The sequence below is a fragment of the Eublepharis macularius genome, chromosome 18, assembly GCF_028583425.1.
Source record: "Eublepharis macularius isolate TG4126 chromosome 18, MPM_Emac_v1.0, whole genome shotgun sequence".
NCBI lineage: Eukaryota > Metazoa > Chordata > Lepidosauria > Squamata > Eublepharidae > Eublepharis > Eublepharis macularius.
In genome coordinates, this window is record NC_072807.1 from 23288634 (window position 1) to 23308701 (window position 20068).

Here is a 20068-nt window from a genome sequence, read left to right on the forward strand (position 1 = left end):
GGCGACACAAAATGTGTTTCCGTGGACGTTGTTCCTGCTTCAATTTCTGGAATTGCCAGCTCCAGATCATAGGGTTTGGGAAAGAGATTTGCTATCCAAGAAACTTGACAGAGGAGACCCGGCAGGTAGAGTGTGGGACTAGGATCTGGGAAATTCAGGTTCAAGTCCCCACTCTGCCATGAAACAGCCTGGGGGAGTCACTCCCGCTCAACTCATTTCACGCGGCTGTTGCAAGGATAACATAGGAATGGATAAACTATGTGCACTGCACATTCTCTGGAATTGCAATGTATTACATAGACAGGAAACGATGCTTGTGGACCAATGATGTAACTTGATGCAAAGCAACTTCCTGTGCTCCCGTATTCCCAATGAGTTTGTTGTGATTTTGTGTTCCAACGTGTAAACAAGACTTTCACCATCTTCTGTATTATTTTTGTTTTCTTTTTGTTTATTTAAAGCATTTGCATCACAGCCAAGGAGATTCCTTCAACAACAGATATACGTAACAAGCAACGAAGTAAAGCAACCAGCTTTGAGTAAGCAAAAGAACTGCCACTTGAAAACAAACGAACAAGAACCGCAGCCATCAACGCCATGATCAGTCACTAAAAATACAAAAAAGTACGAAAGAATTGCAGTAGCAAACCACCCGTTAAAAAGCCAGGAGGAACAGCTGGCATTACGTAGCGGTTGGAGGGCTGGACTAGGATCTGGGACACAAGGAATGTCTTGCCAGATTAGACCAAGGATTCATCTAGCCCAGTTTGGCCCAAGCTCATCAATGCTCAACATCTAAACAGGGTCAGTCATGGTCAAGATTGCCAAGTAAGACTGAGGTTGCTACACAGAGGAAGGTAATAGCAAGCCACCTCTGCTCATCTCCTCGCCAGTTTGGTGTAGCGGTTAAGAGCGACAGGACTCTAGTCTGGAGAACCAGGTTTGATTCCCCACTCCTCTGCTTGAAGCTAGCTGGGTGACCTTGGGTCAGTCACAACAGGTCTCCAGAGCTGTTTCAAGGTGATTGTTGTGGGGATAATAATAACATACTTTGTAAACTGCTCTGAGTGGGTGTTAAGTTGACTTGAAGGGCGGTATATAAATCGAATGTTGTTGTTTTGCTGTTTGTTGTTATCATTATCCTGCCTGCAATGCCGTATGGATGGTGTCACCATGAGTCAGCTGTGATTCATCCAGTCCAGAATCCCGTTTCCCACAGAGGCAATCGAGATGTTTTCAGGAAATACACAAGAAGGGCACAAAAAGGGCCTTTTGCTATGGCATCTCTTCCTGCAGCTAGTAGAGGTGATGGAGACTGACGTCAAGTCACAGCTGACTTACGGCAACCCCCAGGTGGGATTTTCATGGTAAGAGACAAAAAATGGAAATACATGTTGCGGATTACCTGGGGAAGCTCAAGTGCAGGATTTTATGTGTGGTCCTCAATTCACATGCAGGCTGTTCTTACTCGAAACATGTGAATGTCGCTTTCACAGGAGCTCTCTTTGTGCAATTGTACAAATTCAGCTCTGTTTTTCCTGCAAGAACAAGTACTGAAGGCTCCTTTGACTTGCCAATTTGCATTTCTTTAAGGTGTGAGAAAGTGTCAAGATCTGCATTTCAATGAATGGATGGGAGAAGAGGGATAAACTAGAGTACTTTTAGCAGTTGAAGAGGAACTGATTTCGAACACAATGTATTCATGTGGAGCAAACTGAAGTGTGACTGTGTGAGTGAGTGCATGGAAAGATGGAGGGGGGACATGTGAAATGAGGTTCCCTTGAGCATCTCTTGATACTTACAAACATGTTTTTCCACCCTAAGAGAGGTAGTTTGCCATTGCCTGCCTCTACAACCCTGGGTTGTTTTTTTTTGTAGGTCTCCCATCCAATTACTATCCAAGGCTGACCCTACTTAGCTTCCAAAATCTGATGCGATTCGGCTTGCCAGGGTTATCTGGACCAGGGTCCCTACAACTAGTACTAGTGGTATATTATCCCTGGATGTGGAGGTTCTATCTAGGCATTAAGGGCCCTGTCCTCCATAAATTAGTCCATCCTCTTTAACAGTCTCTGAGCTCATACCCATCACCACCCATCAACATTGAATTCAAGATGGTTGTTTCCATGTTAGTAGGATGTCTTAGACATTTCAAAGCAGTATGTACCTACCAAGCATTATGACTGCATCTCTCTTTTTTTTAAAGTTTAAACTCACATACTTTCTCAAAAGTTCTCAACCCCCCAAAAATCTAAATTCAATATCTGAAATTAGTCTTTGCCTCTTTATGAATTAAATGAAAGGAACCTTTTCAATATACCCTAGGCCCCAGCAGATAAGAATCTTAGCTACAAGGAAAAAAACAAAATAGGCTTCTTTTAAAAATTTCAACAAAGCTAATTATATTAATGGTGGCACGGTAATTACATAGTGTCGAAAGGACTCCGACAGCTGAGTCATACAAAGGTCATTCTTCTATTAAAAATGCTCATGGATTAGGTTTTCTCTTTCTGTCAGCTGATAAACAGGGCCTGCTGCATCTAAGAGGGCCTGGAACCTGCGAGGAGGTTAGAGCTGATCGGGTGTTTGGGGGGGAGAACTAACAGACAGGGGGAGTTTATTTTCCTACTGTCTGTAGGGCTGTTCCAGTCCTCCTGATTTGGACAAGGCTAAGGCAGAACATATAATCCCAGTTTATGAACGGCAATGATAGTTTTAACTCTGAGCTCAGTCCAAATAAATAGCAGATCTCGATACTGTGAACTCAAATTCAGCCCTATAATGGGAGGTTTACACCTCTGCAAAATGGGCAGATATGAGGAGTCTGTTTCAAGCCCAGGGATTGAGAATCAAAGCAATAGCTGACACAGAATAAAAGAGCAGCTCTGGTCAAGTTCCACCATTTTAGGATGACAACAGGCCTGATTTATCTACCTACTACTTTAGGCCAGCTATTAAGGTTGCCTGCTTCAGGTTGGGAAATTCCTGGAGAGTTGGGGGGTGGAGCCTAGGGAAGGTGGGGCTTAGGGAGGGGAGAGAGCTCAGCAGGGTATAATGCCACACAGTTCACCCTCCAAAGCAGTCATTTTCTCCAGAGGAACTGATGATGTCTGTTAGCTGGAGACGTCATAATCCTGAAAGATTTCCAGCTACCACCTGGAAGTTGGCAACTCTTCCGGCTCTGCTTTTCTAATCATGGTGAAATTCCATGAAGATTCCTTGCATTCCAATGAGGAAATAAAAACAGTGAAACAAATTGGGACAGATTCCAAAGGGAAAGCCGCGTTAGCCAGTTGCAGTAAAAAATAAACCGGAGCCTTGCGGCATCTTAAAGACATCACAAAATTTTATTTCCAATCTGACGCGGAGGCCTAACTCACAAAAGCTTATGCCGGAATAAAACTTCGTTGCGTCTCTAAAGTGGTACAAGATCCCTGTTTATTATTCAGTCCTGAATTTTGCCTGTACTCTGGACAGGATGGGTCTGGGATCGCTCAGGAAAGATAGCTTGGGACTACGGTAAACTCTATGGTACATTTCGCACTCGGTTTTTAGAGCGCGTTTGTACCTGTTCCACATCCCATGTTTGCAAGGTTTTCACACTTAAAAGCAGTCATGGGATGCAGTCCCGCTTTTTGTCAGCTGTATCCCCGATTTTTCCCCCTGCGGACATACCCCGATGTTTTTTTAAGTTCGCTGCCGACTGGCAGCTGGCCCGCATTTTGCTAATGTGAACACTTTTGCCTCCTTTTTGCTTCTCTCCCCCCCTCTCCTTTTCCCTGGGAGCTGATTGGTTTGTGCAGAATTAACCACTCCCACCCTCCTCAGCTCTCGGAACTCCTTGTCCACCATTTTTTTTTAGTAAAGCGAGCTGAGGGTCATAAGGCTGCTTCTTCGTTGTTTTCCTTCCTCCCGGTATGCATGCTGTTTTATTTTTTTTCAAAAGCCAGGAATGATTCCTAAGCTTGCTGCTAATTCCCTGCTAGCTTTAAAATCAAGGAAAGTGTTAAATAGCTGCTTTCTCCTTCCTCCCTTAGGGTATGCACACACATTCTTTTTTTTTTTTAAAGACAAGAATGGGTTGCAACGTTGTAATGTTCCTGCACTTTCTTCCTGGCTGTAAAAGCCAGGAAAGGATTAAATGGCTGCTTTTCCCTCCCTCCCAGGCATGTTTCAGACTTTGCCAAAGAGGGGGAAAAACCCCAAGCATTTTGCACAGCCCTTTGGAAACAAGCCTCTGCTTCCTGGGAGGAGATTAATCGGCAGCATTTTAACCCTTTCCTGGCTTGATTTAAAAAAATGAGAGTGGTACATGTTTTCCCCCAGAACTCTGCCACCAATTGCCTCTCCCGTGGGCAGGGGACAGCCCAATCAGCAAAAACGGGGGAAGGGTTCCAACATTGCAACGCATGCTCAATTTTTTTTAAAAAAGTGTGACGTGAATTGCAAGGCCCCAAAAGCCCAAAATTGCACCGAGGTTTTGAAATGAAGCACAGACACCAAATCGAAATTGCAGTGGATAGTGTGAAATGAACAGGTGCAATGCCGAAGCCACTGCGATCGGGGCGAATGCTCATAAATGGCGGTTTAAACCGTAAGTGCGAAAAGGGTCTATTTGTTGCAACATTTCCAACTGCATATTATCTCTTGCATCTCTTTCTCTGAAAAGTCCAGTAGCACAGAAGATATGACACGTCATCATGACACTGCAACCTCTCTCGTCCATTTTCATTGGCTGCCGTTAGTGGCTGGGACCCTCGCCACGCCATATATTGCTAAGAACGAGAGAGCAAATAGTCTTAAACTGATGCAGGTCTTAGGTCTGTCTTGTTCAGTACCCTGATTGACAGCTAGCTGCTCTCCGGGTCTTTCCTAAAATCTGCTACTTGATATTAGGGATGCTTGAACACTTGCCAGTTCTGCTCACATTCTGTTTGCCAGCTGTGATCTGGAGCCAATATTTTTGACTGTTTCGCACATTACTTCTAGGGTAGCCAGGTGGTCTCCACCCGAAAACCAGACTTTGGGGGGGGGGGCATTCACTGCTGGCATTATCCTCATGTGCACAGGCTCATGGGCTGGGTGTGATGATGTCACTTCTAGAAATGACATCACTGCACCAGGCTGCGCAGGCCCCAGGCCCCGAGTCTCTCAGCCACTGGGCCAGCAGTGGGGAGCTGGCCTGGCCAGCCCAGCCTTCTCAGGGGGTGGGGAAGGGTGCCCTTGACAGGGAGTTGAGAGGTGGAGGTGCTATGGACCCAGTCTGCGAGCGGCACCAGTTCCCTGGCCAATTACGCTGCTGCCAGCAAGCGGACCAGCTTCCTCCATGCCATATCATTCCCTCCCCTTCCTGGAGAGCCCAGCTTTCCTGGTGATTCACTGCTCAACAAGGAGAGGAGAGATGAAGGTATTGTGGGCCTGGCCTGCAAGTGGTGCCAACTAGGGTTGCCAGCCTCCAGGTAGTGGCTGGAGATCTCCCGAAATTACAACTTGTCTCCAGGCCGCAGAGATCAGTTCACCTGGAGAAAATGGCTACTTTTGGGGGTGGACCGTATGGAATTTTGCCATGCCAAGGTCCTTTCCCTCCTCAATCTGCACTTTCTCCAGGTTTCTCCGGGTTTCACCCCCCAGATCTCCAGGAATTTCCCAACTTGGAGCTGGCAACCCTAGTGCTGGCCCTCTGACCAAGCCCACTCATGCCTGTTCCATGGCAGCAAGTGGGCTGGCTTCCTCCGCTCCACAACACTCCCTTGCTTTTCCCTTCCCTTCCTCCTCTTCTCTTCCCTCCCCTAGCTGTATGGTATTTTGAATCCATTTTCCTAGACATTCCAACAAAATACCAGACCCCTGGCAACCCTAGCTGCTTCACCAGCTTCCTTTCCTAACCATATTCCTTTCCGAACAGTGCACAATCCGCTTTTCACACATGTCTAATCTCACACAGGCTGCCTGACTGAGTTCAGCTCAAATACAAATCATATACAACATCCATGCTGTGTTAAAAACAGCCTACCATTCAGTATTCATCAAGTATTCCTTAGCAACATTAACGGATGCTGACCTGCTTGGAACACATGCATAGCTTTACCCCCCCAACCACCCAAATGCAAACCTCTTCAATAGGTGTTTGAGCCATTTGGTGCCAAACACAACAGACAGGGGCGATGGCTCGTGTCTGATCATCACAGTCAAACATGGCAAGTTCAACAGTTGAACCCATCTGCCATGAAATTTGTGGCAGTCCTACTTCAGCTCTCAGCAGATCTAGCAATAATGATCTGAACTCGAGACTTTCTGCAGGCAAAGCATGCGCTCTAACACTGAACTACAGCCTCTCCTCCCCAAGGGTCTCTACTTTCCGCAGCAGCCCCCACGGCAGCCATACTGAAGATAATATGGCAAAAACACAATGGAAAATGCACAGGTAAACTCCAGGTGTGGACGAATTTTGTCGTAAATCGATGCAAATAATTATCTTAGAACATAGCCAGCAAGGACGAAACGGTGTTTGCTAAACAGGTGTTTTGAAAATCAAACTAGTCTTGTTTGCAATGCTCATTTTTCTGACAAGTGGAAGCACCTTGTACTTTTGCACTGATGAACAACTCACAAATCAAAACAAACAGCATTTCAAGTCATTTCGCATCTGTGCAATGGCAGCTTACTACATGGCAGGTAGCCAGCCAGATACCCCCTGTTGATGCATGCTCATAACTGAGCGGCTTGCTAGGATTAAGGATGCTCCAGGATAATTATGGGATGGTCACATGCATAATGGATCAACTATATTAGCGGGTATTGCTGCTTTTTCACCTGTGTGTTACCTGCTGATTTGCCTTACCTAACTCCCTGTGAATTTTCAAATCTTTTTCAATAAGGAGGGTGGGGGATTCTAAATAGGAATAGGAGATTCCGGACACATGTACCACACCTCCCCCAAATACAATGAGAATCCCTCCAGGTTCAATCATAATTAGAATCTTTTCCTATCATTCTCACAACCCTTTCCCTAACTTCTTACTGTGGTGGGGAACTCTTTTGGGGTTAAGTAGAACTGGGACACAGGAGATCTGCCTCTGTCTCCTAAGAACAACAAAAGAGGTGCCCCGCTCAATCAGACCAGTGGTCTATCTAGTCCAGCAACTAGAGGGTAGTGATTTACTTATTTATTTGATTTGATTTATAACCCGCTTTCCCTGCAAATGGGCTCAGGACAGCTTACAACATAAAATACACATTAAAACATCATAAAAATATAAAACTAATTTAACAAAGCAAATCCAGGTGCCTGTAAAAGAACATGGCTACTATAAAACTACCATTAAAAAACACGGGTACAGCCATAGCACAAGGCCCAGGATAGTCGCAGGTGGAGCATGGCATTCAGGGAAGGGGCCAATTCACTGGCTCTCAGCCAAAGGCCCAGCAGAACATCTCCAGTTTGCATGCCCTGCAGAATTGTAACAGGTCCTGCAAGGCCCAGATCTCCAATGGGAGTAGGGTTACCAGCCCCCAGGTAGTGGCTGGAGATCTCCTGGAATTACAACTGGTCTCCAGGCCACAGAGATCAGTTCACCTGGAGAAAATGGCTACTTTGGGGGGTGAACTCTATGGAATTATGCCATGCCAAGGTCTTTTCCCTTCCCAAACCTCACTTTCTCCAGGTTTCTCCAGGTTTCACGCCCTAGATCTCCAGGAATTTCCCAAGTTGGAGCTGGCAACCCTAAATGGGAGTGTGTTCCACTAGAAAAGGCCCTGGCCGAGGCCAGATGAATATCCCTCAGGCCTAAGGTTGCCATTCCCCTGATGGAGGTGGGAGATCCCCGCTCCCACCCTCCACCCCCCCTGCTTACCTGGCCGGCAGGGGAGGCATGGGCCTCACAGTGCTCTCCCGGGCAGCACGGCATGCTCCCACAGGCCCAAAACAACCCAAATCGGGCCTGGATCAGGCCATTGTGGCACAGGGGAGTGCAACTCTGCATGGCGGCAGCCCGATCCGGGATGTTTTGGGCCCGATTCGACCCAATTCGGGCCCAAAACAGCCCGGATCAGGCTGCTGCCAGGCCAGGGAATGGTCCCCTGCACCGCAGCAGCCCCGGAGTGCTCCTGGGGTGGCCACGGCCTGCGTGATGATGTCACTTCCTGGAAGTGACATAATTGCGCAGGCCTGGGGGCATGTGCATACATGAAGGGGAGAACCAAAAGGTACGTGCCGGGGCCCCCATTGTCTGCTGGGAGTACAGGTGGAGCTTGCAACCCTACTCGGGCCAGAGACCACCGACAGCCGCTTCTCTGCAGAGCACAAGGGCCTGCAGGGGACATAATGGGAGAGGCGGTTCTGAAGGTATGCAGGCCCCAGTCTGTAAAGAACTTTAAACACTAAAACCAACACCTTGAACTGGATCTGGTTCTCGACTGGGAGCCAGTGCAGCTGGCACAGCACAGGGTGAATATGTGCCCTAAATGGCATCCTGGTAATGGTGTGTGCTGCCACATTCTGGACCAGTTGTAACTTCCAGGTCAAGCTCAAAGGCAGCCCAGCATAAAGCGATTTACAGTCGTCCAGCCTGGAGGTGACCATTGAGTGGCTTACTGAAGTCAGGTCCTTGGATGACAGATAGGGCACCAATTGCCTGACCTGCCAATGGCCATGAACACAGAAGGTTTTAAAAGGGAGTTAGGCAGATTCATGGAGGATCAGTCCATCCATGGCTACTAGAAATGGTGAGCAAAGGGAACCTCCCTATTCAGAGGCAGTAAATCTCAGAAGCCCAGTGGTAGTTTGCAGTTTCTGGTCTCTATGTCTTATTAGTTGGCCCTCCAGGCTACAAGTTGGTCACTGTGTGAAATAGGATACTGGACTAGATGGACCACTGTTCTGATCCAGCGGGGCTCTTCTTATGTTCAATAGCCAACCTTGGAAGGCTAAATAGGACATAGAGGCCAAAGGCTGGTACTACATCTCTCACCTATTTCTCCTTTGGCACCCAATGTGTTAGGGATAAGAGGACACGGGAGAGGGACAGCTTGCATAAGGCATTGTGCCAGGAAGGACCTGACCCACAGCTAACCCCGATTTGGCAACCAGATAATGTAACCAACTTTGACAGCATTTAGCAGCAATTAAATTCAGTTGTCCCAATTCAGCAATTAAATTCAGTCGTCCCAGCATGGACTGGGCGGGTCAGTCCAACAATGAGAAAGTGCACCCAGGCTTTATGATATTAGGAAACAGCTATCAAATGATTTTAGTCACCACAAGCATTCAGGACCTTCAACAGGGAAGTAACCAAATGTGCTAACTGAAGATACTACCGTAACATAAAGGCTTACTACACAAGAGCAGTCCCTCGCCCTTGCATTAAGAGGGTAGGGGTGAAAATTCCCCTCTCCTATACCTTGATCTGCACAAAAGAAACAAAAGAAAAGTCACATTGCACCACAGAAAAAGTTTACTCATTTAGAGGATAATTTAAGGTCGCTAATTAAGAGAGAGAGAGAGATGAATCCACCTTAGTAATTACCAGCATAACCATAGGGTGTAATTGTGATTTGTCAAGGTAATGATCATAAAATATAACATTTGTGACACTGCTCACTCCATGCTTGCAAATCTCTCTGCCTGTTCCCACATTTGGAGAGCTTTTCCAGACAAATAGTGAATAAGAAGCCTAGCGTAAAAGCAGGGGCAGAATTTCACCAAATGTATGGGAAAGTTCACCATGATCCTAGCAATTTTCATCAAGCCAAAGCAAATGGGGGAAGTGGAGGGAGATACCAAAGCACTCAGGCCTCCACATGGTCAGTTCTAGATCTATCATATTTTTTATCCCATCATTCTTCTGAGGCACTCCAGACAGAATAAATGGGCCCCTGCCTTCCATTTTCAAGTTACTTTTAATATAGGTTGTTGTGGATTTTCCGGGCTGTATCGCCATGGTCTTGGCATTGTAGTTCCTGATGTTTCGCCAGCAGCTCTGACTGGCATCTTCAGAGGTGTAGCACCAAAAGACAGAGCTCTCTCAGTGTCAAACTGAGTTGACACTGAGATATCTCTCTCAGTTTGACACTGAGAGATCTCTGTCTTTTGGTGCTACAACTCTGAAAATGCCAGTCACAGCTGCTGGCGAAACGTCAGGAACTACAATGCCAAGACCACGGCGATACAGCCCGGAAAATCCACAACAACCATCGTTCTCCGGCCATGACAGCCTTCGACAATATACTTTTAAGATAGTTTGTTAGTCTGAGACACAGTTACTGGCACAAAGTATCCTAGCAGAGATTTAAACCCAGGCCTCTGCTTTAACTGCTCTGCTTTAACCACACTGGCTGTCAACAAATGTCTTCCACAGTGTGGGACTCATACAGAGCTGGAGCCTTCAAATATTGGCTTTCGATATTGGACTGGCTTTGCTGGGAACTTCAAACCCCATGTTTGCGCATCACTACGGATTGCAACCAACTTTGGTTTGTATGCAGGCTGGTGGAAATACATGCAGGCTGGTGGAAATACAGACTTGGAGGTTTCTACTCAGTCTTCCTCCAGTACACGGCACTTTCCGCCAGAGGAAATGCCTCTTGCTCCAGAGGGATGAAACCCAACAAATTATCCAATTCATGAACATCAAGGCTTCAGTGTTGGGTTTTGGGCTGCCAGGTCCAAGTTGGGAAATTCCTGGAGTTTTTTGGGGGGTGGAGCCTGGAGAGGGTGGGGTTTGGGTAGGGGCCTCAGAATGGTATAATGCCATAGAGGCCACCCTCCAAAACAGCCATTTTCTCCAGGGCAGCTGATCTCTGTCTGCTGGAGATCAGCTGTAATTCCGGAAGATCCCCCACCACCATCTGGAGGCTGGCAACCCTAGCTGGGTTGCTTGTAGTAGAAGCTAGTTCCTTTTTAAGAAGGTCATTCTTCTAGTAATGTTCTTCTGATCGACATCTCAATAGACCCTGCAGGAGTGTTTGGCCGAGTTGACCATGAAAACTCCGGTCTGCTGCTTGCAATCCCTACGGATGATGTATCTACTACAAGCTGTTAACATATATTGGCTGAGAAGGGCCCCATTTTAAGTAGCAGGGCAGAACTGTTTCTGCTGGTAGACCTTTATCATGAGCAAGCAGCCAGGTAACTACTCATGAGTGGATCCATTAGCAAAGGGGGTACTGGCCTCCCACGTGAAACTTTCAGCCAAAAAATAACAGCAGATTTGCCAGCTGGAGCAGGCACTATTTAAGTGGGATGCTGGCACTCTCCCATCCGATGTCTACATATGAGTAAGGAAGAAACCAAGCTTGCTGCTTCAAACAGCAACTGGCTCAAAAGTCGTGGCTGCTGCTCTTTATGGGTGTGATCTGCAGCAGCAGAATGTCCAGGGAGTAGGAAGAACCAGATGGGGCTGTTTGTTCCCTCTCCTCTCAGAAATCTTTGTGGTCCATGAGTCAGGCAGGAATGGTTTGTACCCCACTGCTTTCCTGCACTGCTTCAGAAGTTTGCTCTACTCTGCATTCTGCTTCTCTTGGACTCTTGTTGAACAAAATACTAAAATTCCGGAGCATGCCCGTTTTGCCTTTCTTTCTGGCACCGTCCGTTCATTTGCATATCTCCTCCCCCCCCTATGAATGTATGCATTAAGACAGCAAAAGTTGGTTGCTGCATGAATGCACTTGTGACTGAACTGAGATTCCTTTTGCACCATGTTTTAATACACTCCTGTGCCTTAACACAGCACAAAAGTGGCTTGATAAAACCATGCATCAAGATTGTGTTTTTTTGCAGTGTTTTACTAAAGCGCACATACATGCCATTAGCGTAGAGAAGCCCAAACACACAACTGAACTAGAAGATGTGGCAGACAGAGCATTATTTTCTCTCTACCAGACTTGGAGATCACACGGAACAGTGGTTTCTTAATGCATCCATTCCATTCCGCTCTGAATGCATGGCAAGGCAATTAAAAAAAAAATCCACAGGAAAAATTTGGAAGAGGAAAGTTTCAAAAGCATCCCTAATTGCATACGCCCTTAATAGCACTCAGCAGAAGAGCACAGCAAATTACACTAATTTCCCTTCAGCAAGAGAAAGTTTCTGATGCTTCCAACCTTCCACTCTCCCAGTCTGCTGTTTCTTCCCCACCCCAGACCAGAGAGATGAGATGTTCAAAGCCATAACTTTCGCGCAACACTGATCAGATGCTGGCAGTGCTGCAAAAATAACTCAGTTTGGGAGCTTCACTTCTCAGAGTCAGCACTGGATTTTTCTTTCCACTTAAAATGCAAAAAAACAAACTGACAAACTCCCCCACCCTCTGCCTTTACTCCTTTGGCCTAAATATGAAAAGCTGCGGGAGGGGCTCAGTTTGCATTCTGTGACCCTGAACAGAAAACTTTACTAACCGATATTTCACCCTCAAAACACACTTAACTTTTCGCCCCTGCGTTCTTAGGTCCTCAATTCCTAGTAGCTCACTAGAGCTATTTCAACCATAGTCTATTTCACCCCCATCAAACACAGCCAAACGCCACAACACCTGTTGCTATATTGATGCTGAAGGTAGAGAGATGACGGCAACGGAGCCTCTTTCCTGCTCCCACAGAACATGTGTTTTTTCTGTGCCAGTTTCAACAAGCTTACGTTTCAACTCAACTTCATTCCTAAAGCTTGGATCCTACTACCAGTTTTTACAATGGTGTAAGAAAGTGGAGGGGGGGCCCTTTTAAACTCTGAAAAGGCTTTGTTGCAAATGGTGAGATTCACGTGGTCAAAACCTGTGTGGAATGGGGGCCGCAGCAAGGAGGAAGATGGGGTGAGGTCAAGATGAAAAGTTGGAATGATCTAACCTAGAGGTTTATGAAGCACGAACAACTGGGCAGAGAGGTCCAGCAGAGATTGAGAGGTACCAATCTTCCAAACCCTCTCTGTACCCCAGGCTGCACTGCTCAAGGCCACCTTGAGCATTAGTCAACATTTGCCTGATGTCTTGAGAAAAGCCTCTGCCACGGTAATGTCCCTGCAATTTGACTTTTCTGCAATTTTGGTCAACGTCCCTCTGCGGACTGCAGCTTACTCCCATCCAGAATCCACAAGGAATGCCAGAGACACGTGCCAAAAATGCAATCAATTATCCAAATGAAGACAGTTTGTTCATCTGACAGCAAGATTTGGTGGGAGGCGTTTTCTGGACCGGTGCAATGTCGAGGACAAACCAAAAAGAACAGCTAATAACTTCTCCTTAAGCTCCAAGTTACGACCGCAGCCATAAAGTAAGAAGCAAATTTCACGTGATAAATTTAGAATTAAGAGTCTCAGAAGAAGAGTTCCTTAAACGTTCTTTCACATCCTGATCCACCCAGGCCAAAAGGAAGGCCTGGAGGGGATTGACTTCAAAGAGGATATGCCCCGGAGAGTGGTGATGGAGGCAGGGGCAAACACTTCAGGAGCTTGGAGAGCTCTCAGGGAAGGTAAGTACTGGCAGTGGTGCAAGGGCCAAACTAGACATTATTGTGTACCACGTTGTCACCACGTAGACTTGCAGCAGATGGCTGAAGTAAGTTCCCTGCGTAAACTTAATTCTGAAGTACCACAGGAGCCCAATTCAGATCAGAAATGTGGCCTGAGGAGAGGAGGGGCTTCAGCCTCCCCCTTGCTATTTTCCAAACCAGAAACGAGCCCCGGGGAGATGATTTGTCCCATGTGGGGCTGCACTGCCATTTCCTATCTCATGTTACATTACGTGTAATATCTTGTGGGGAGTAAAAAGTAAATTGGTGACACAGAGATGCCGAGTGTGGTTTCTCATTTGAGGAGTTTCTCTGATTTTTTTTTCAAATTTCACCCTTCCTCCAAAGTTCTTCCTTTCCCCATTTCATCCTCACAACAAACCCTATGGAGTAGGCTACCCTGAGAGGATGTGGCTGACCCAAGGTCCTCCAAAAGTTCCATGATCCACACTATCCACTACACCACACCACACAGACCCTCAGAAAAATGCCCCCAGCCTCTGAGGGGAGGTCACGATATTTTCATGTTTATTTTTAAAATGTTTACATCATTTATACCCTGCCTTTCTCTCCAAACGGGGACCCATGCCTGGGTCTCTCAAATCCTAGTCTGACAATGAGGGTTACCAGGACCCTCACCTCCCGGCAGAAGGGTGGGTACTCAGCACTCACCTTCTTTTTGTACCACATGCATGCACTCCCATAACTGCATGATGACATCACTTCCTGGTGATGTCATTGTGTAGGCAAAGCAGCACATGTGCGCTTCACAACGGACCAATTTGTGTCTGAAACAAGCCTGTTTGAGGCCCAAATCAGCTTGCTGTGAAGCACAGGAGCACTCTCAGGGCGGCACAATGACATCATTCCCAGGAAGTGATGTCTTTACGCTGCCCCGGGAGACCCATTCCCACACCTTTCCTCCCGCTGGCCAGGTGAGTGGTGGTGGGGGGGTGGAGGGTGAAAGCGGGGAATCCCCTGCTCCCACCCAGGGACTGGTAACCCTATCAACACTCTACCATGCCAGCTGCCATGTGGGCCGCCTGCAGTGTGCTTTCCTTTAGCTTGGTGTCTATGGCATTCCAAAGAAAGTCTGGCTGATCCAAACTTAGAGGGCCTCTCTGCTACTGGAACACTGTCCAAAGTACCTGAGTTCTGGGACATGATACACTTTGATGCTCTGCCATTGAGCTAGAGAACCCTCTCTAAATTCATTTACTTCTTCTACAGCCTGCCTTTTTTGTTGGGACTCAAGGGAGATTGCAACATTTTAAAAACAATTGGATCAAACAGCAAGCATCTCCCATGACAGCCAGTGTGATGTAGAGGCTAGAGTGTTGGATTCAGATCTGGAAGGCCTATGTCTGAATCCCCAGTCTGCCACGGACCTTGCACTAGTCACACTCTGTCATCATCACCTACCTCACAGGGATTTTGTAAGGAAAGATGGAAGAGAGAAGAATGGTATAAGCTGTTTTGCGCACCTATTGGGGAGAAAAGGCAAGGTACAAATAAAATAAATAAACAATGCAATAAGACTGGAACAACAGCAAAAACTAAAACACAAACAAAAATTCTCATGTGACAATGTCGTCATATGGAATGTGTACAGAAGGTGGGTTACAAATGATAGAAAACAACACAGTGAAGGAAGATGATACAATAACCATTACAGTACACTACTATCCTGATTGCTCCCTCCCCCTCCCCCCCTAATTGCCATCTCTCTTCTCTCTCCTGCTCTTCTGTATTTGGCCAGTATTTGTATCAGGCATCTGACGAAGAGAACTTGATTCTCGAAAGCTTATGCTACAATAAAATTGGTTAGTCTTAAAGGTGCTACTGGACTCTTTTTGATTATCCTGAAAAATGAAATCCAGCCATCAAGTCAGAGTTGACTTATGGTGACCCCTGGTGGGGTTTTCATGGCAAGAGACTAGCAGGGATGGTTTGCCATTGCCTGCCTCTGCAACCCTGATCTTCGTTGGAGGCCTCCCATCCAATTACTAACCAAGGCCAACTCTGCTTAGCTTCTGAGATCTCATGAGATCAGGCTCACCTGGGCTATCCAGGTCAAGGCACACTAATATCCTCTTCTCTTATAAAAGTCAGACTATTGGTCCACCAAGGTCAGTATTGTCTGCTCTGACTGGCAGGTGTCCTCTAGGGTGCCAAGACTGAGTTCTTTCACATCACCTACAACCTGTTCCTTTTAAGTGGAATTGGCGGGGATTGAACCAGGGACCTTCTGCATGCAAAACATATTCTCTGCCTCTAAGCCACAGCCTCCATCACATTTATAAAAGCGATTGTTGTTGCTTTTGCTATTATTGCTGGCTGATCCTGGGCTGAACAGTTCTTGTAGCACTGGCTTTGTAATGTCTTCTCAGCTTGGCTCCCTCCCAGGCCATTTCAATTCCAGTCTGCCCTGAATACATTTATTTTTATGCAGTGCTAAAAATAGGGCCGACTTGGAAGTTCTGACCCTTCCCAGTGTAGGATCCTAATTTAGTGTGCCACCACAAATGATTTTATTTTTAAGCATGTTCCAATTGGGCTAAAAATATAAAATCGGAATTTCTTATGTCACAGTAAAGATGTGTATTTTGGCAGTTAATATTTCACAAAACTGCCAGCAGACCTGCAGGGGGAAAAAAGCTTTGTGTACCACCTTTCCTCCGAACCATCTGTCTGTTTAATCTGAAACAAGCATACCTGTTATCATCTGTCAAATGTCAGAGGCAGATATACAAATCCAGGGACTGTCAGCGACGACCTGCAATGCCAGCAGCAATTCGAGGGAATAGCTACATTTTGTGCACTTTACTAGTCTTTCCTTGGAAGCTTCAATGACAAAAAAGGTTGGTCTCACTTAAGCATGCTTTGGTTTGGCTCACAGTACAGGCTTCTTGCCTACTCACCTATAGTGAAGTAACAATCTCCTCTAGGCCACCAGGCAAAGAAGACAGGGGGGAAACTTTAATTTTTACCCCCCTCTTTACGACAAATGTGACTGTCATGTTCCTGGAGGCAGATTTATTGCAAAGGTTGCCCTTATTATTTTTAATTAAAGGACAGATCTAGATACATATTAGATGTTTTACGAGCAAGGCATTATTCCTTATGTCAGGAAAAAAGAAACTCAACAGCCAGTTTCCTCTTCGATGTTTTCTCAGTGGCAATGATTCCTGCAATGTTCTTTGGCATCGTCTTTTTTCAAACTGCTCCCTCCCTACGAAGCCTCCATCTTCCTCTTTCCCTACAGGACTTTTATTTTACTCCAGAGAGTTCCAGTTAGAACATTCCCTAAATATAGCACAGATGTATTACCTCCTTCTCCGTCCCAAAACAAAAGAGGCATGTTCAGCGTTCCAACCAAACATGATTTTTTTAAAAGCACTTGTGATTGCTAGAAAGACAGCCAAAGGCACTATCAGTATCATATCTTAAAAGCCAATGTGATGCAGTGCACAGAATTAGAACTACGGAGACCTGGGTTCGAATCTCTAAACCGTCAGAGTGTTCATCAGGGTTGAGGTGGAGAGTTAGGCAATTGCCTCCCTCACAGGGATGTTGTGAGGATGGAATGGTATAGTCCTCTAAGACAAAGAGAGGAAAGGTAACTTATAAGCATGATAAAACAGAGTAATCTTCCTTCAGAGTAATTTCCTTCAGCAATCTGTGTGCATGTAGAAAAACGAGGGTCTTCTGATGACACCATTTTGTTCTGTATTGAAAAGTACCGGTGGTGTTTTTATTTATCCTACCATTCCTTCAAAAAGCTCAAACTGAGATATATAGAGTTCCCTCCCTCCATTTATCTCCACAACAACCCTGTTAAGTAGAGCAGGCAGACAAAGCAACAGGCTCAAGGGAGCAATTTTAAGACTGCTCAAAAGTCAGGCCCGCTATTCAGTGAGGCTTACTCTGAGGAAAGTGTTCTCAGGATTGCAGCCCACGTTACTTAGTGAGTAGCAAGCAAGAAGTGAGGATTTTACCCTGGGTTTCCCGGGTCTTAAGAGCCCCGTGGCGCAGAGTGGTAAGGGGCAGTACTGCAGCCCAAGCTCTGCTCACAACCTGAGTTCGATCCTGGCGGAAGCCAGGTTCAGATAGCCGGCTCAAGGTTGACTCAGCCTTCCATCCTTCTGAGGTCGGTAAAATGACCACCCAGTTTCCTGGGGGTAAAGTATAGATGATTGGGGAAGGCAATGGCAAACTACCCCGTAACAAAAAGTCTGCCATGAAAACGTCATGATGCGATGTCCCCCCACGGGTCAGTATTGTAATGACTCGGTGCTTGCACCTATCTTTACTTTCTTTAGTCCAAGACCCATTGTGTAAAAATAAAAAGGTAACACAAAATTAGGACTGATAAGTCCAAAACTTTCCTTCTTCTGCCACCTCACAGACATCTCTACATCCCAGGACTCTTAAATTGATACAGGCTCTAAATTAAGAATGTACAAAATTCCAACATATTTTAAAGATACTTCTTTTAATCAAATTATTTAGGCAGTTGTGTTCCCTAAAAGGGTGTATCTATATTACAGCATAAAACCAGTTGTTTCTTTTCCCCAGAGATCCCTTGGAACTGTATGAAGAGAATCTAACACTTGCCAAACTACAATTCCCGAGCCTCTTGAGAGAAACCCCAGCCAATTAAACAAGCAGAAACCCAATATCCCAAAGATATGCCCACAAATAGAGTTGCACACCCAAAAGTATGGATTTTTATCACTTTTGTGAGAGTGAAGCTGTACGTATTAATTTGATTTCAATCACCTGACCAAAGAAGTCTTCTCAAGGTCCAATAAGATCTCTATGATGTCTGGATAAGGAAGAATACATCTTAAGGACAGCAAGTTGCCGAATCCCTCTCTAATTTAAGCTTCATAAAGAGTCCCATGACCACCTGTACTCTCTCAGGTTTTCAGAGAGCCAGACTTTCCAAAGTATTCCCACAAGCAAAGACAATCCTGACAGGTACACACAAAAAATGCCCTCTGCAAGCACAACTAGCAGTACTCAATCCTTTCTACCATGTAACAGTTCTCATGTCTTTTTCTTCTTTTTATATCCACAAGTGATTCCACTGGAGATACGGAAAGACGGCAGCCCAAACCGGGGGCCACCGCAACGCCAGACCCCGTCCCCCGACCTCCCCAGGGGCAAACTGTATTAAGACCTGTTTCTTCCCATTTTCATTCCTGAATACTCTCGGAGGTTGACGCAGGTCAGTCAGATCTTGCTGACCTGTGTCAACCTCCAAGAGTATTTTTGGATATTGACATGGTAAAAGTTTGGAGTATTATATTTTGCCCCTTCATTTCCGGGTGGTTCTCCACTTTGGGTTTGTTGTGCTACACCAGGAATTGCCCCATTTTTGTATCTGCCACCTGGAAGATGGCAACCCTAGCATCCATCATTACTGGTAGAAAAGGCAGGAGGATGGATGGGGCAGTGAGAGCCCAACTCAGAGCCAAGCTACAAGTGACGCCTGACACAGGTTGGACACTTGTCAGCTTACCTCAAATTTTGATGGGAGATGTAGGCATCCTGGTTTTACAGCTTGGCTCTCCATTACAGCTGCAAGACCAGGATGCCTACATTTCCCATCAAAACTTGAAGGAAGCTGACAAGTGTCCAACCAGTGTCAGGCGTCACGTGTAGCTTGGCTCTCAGAGTGCACCAAAGCCAGGCAATAGTTGGGAACGGGAGGTAAACCATGGCTGCTGGAGCTACAGAACAAAAAGTCTCAATCCCACAGCACAGTCTCTCAGTTGTTGTGATGCCTGGTGATGTCACTAATCTCAAAGACACATCCAGAGTTGTCGTGGCAACGGCAGGCGCTGAAAAAAGAGAGAGAGAAGCCAAGCCGAAGCTGTACCCCTTCTAAAGCCTCTCGCCAACCTGCCCTTCTTCCTGTTGACTGCCAAACTTGCAAAGTCAGTTATTTTAGGGGTGGCAGGGGGGAGGCGAACGAGGCTCGCCTGAGGAATCCAGAAAGTCAGAAGTAAAAGGGAAGCTCAGACCCGATAATGAATGCAGACATTGTTTTACACCTCGGAGGGAGCCAACGCACTCTCTCACGCCAGGGGGATGCTTCGTTCAGCAAGCTCCCCAAAGCCAGGAGGCTGATCTCACTCCTTAAATGCCGCTGCATTCGCTAATGATTACTACTAACAAGGGGTGGCATCTCCACGCTTGCCTGCAGTGGTGGAGGTTCAGCTGCAATTTTAATCACACACACACACACCGGTCCTCTTCTCCATGGCCCTGCAAACTGCTGGCACACGCAGTCCTTCCCTCTCTCGCTTAAGCTTCTGCCAGCTCATGAGCTTGGGGGGGTTAAGTCAACACTTTCCAAACTTTTGACCCTGGAATCTACCCCGAGCATCCTGCGGCGGAAGCAGCTCTTTAGGACTCCACTGAACTCCTGGACTGAAGGATCGGTTTTAACTATCGTAGCCAACCTCTGGGTGGTGGCTGGAGATCTTCCAGAATGACAGCTGATCTCCAGGTCGCAGAGACCAGCTTCCCCTGGAGAAAATGACAGCTTTGGAGGGTGGGC

General features: G+C 46.4%; 1 protein-coding gene across 2 annotated transcripts in view; it reads right to left on the reverse strand.

The window, feature by feature from the left end:
• The window catches only part of NTRK3 (neurotrophic receptor tyrosine kinase 3), a 409536-nt gene that overhangs the window by 314429 nt on the left and 75039 nt on the right, over positions 1–20068 (reverse strand). The gene's annotated exons all lie outside the window — the stretch shown is intronic.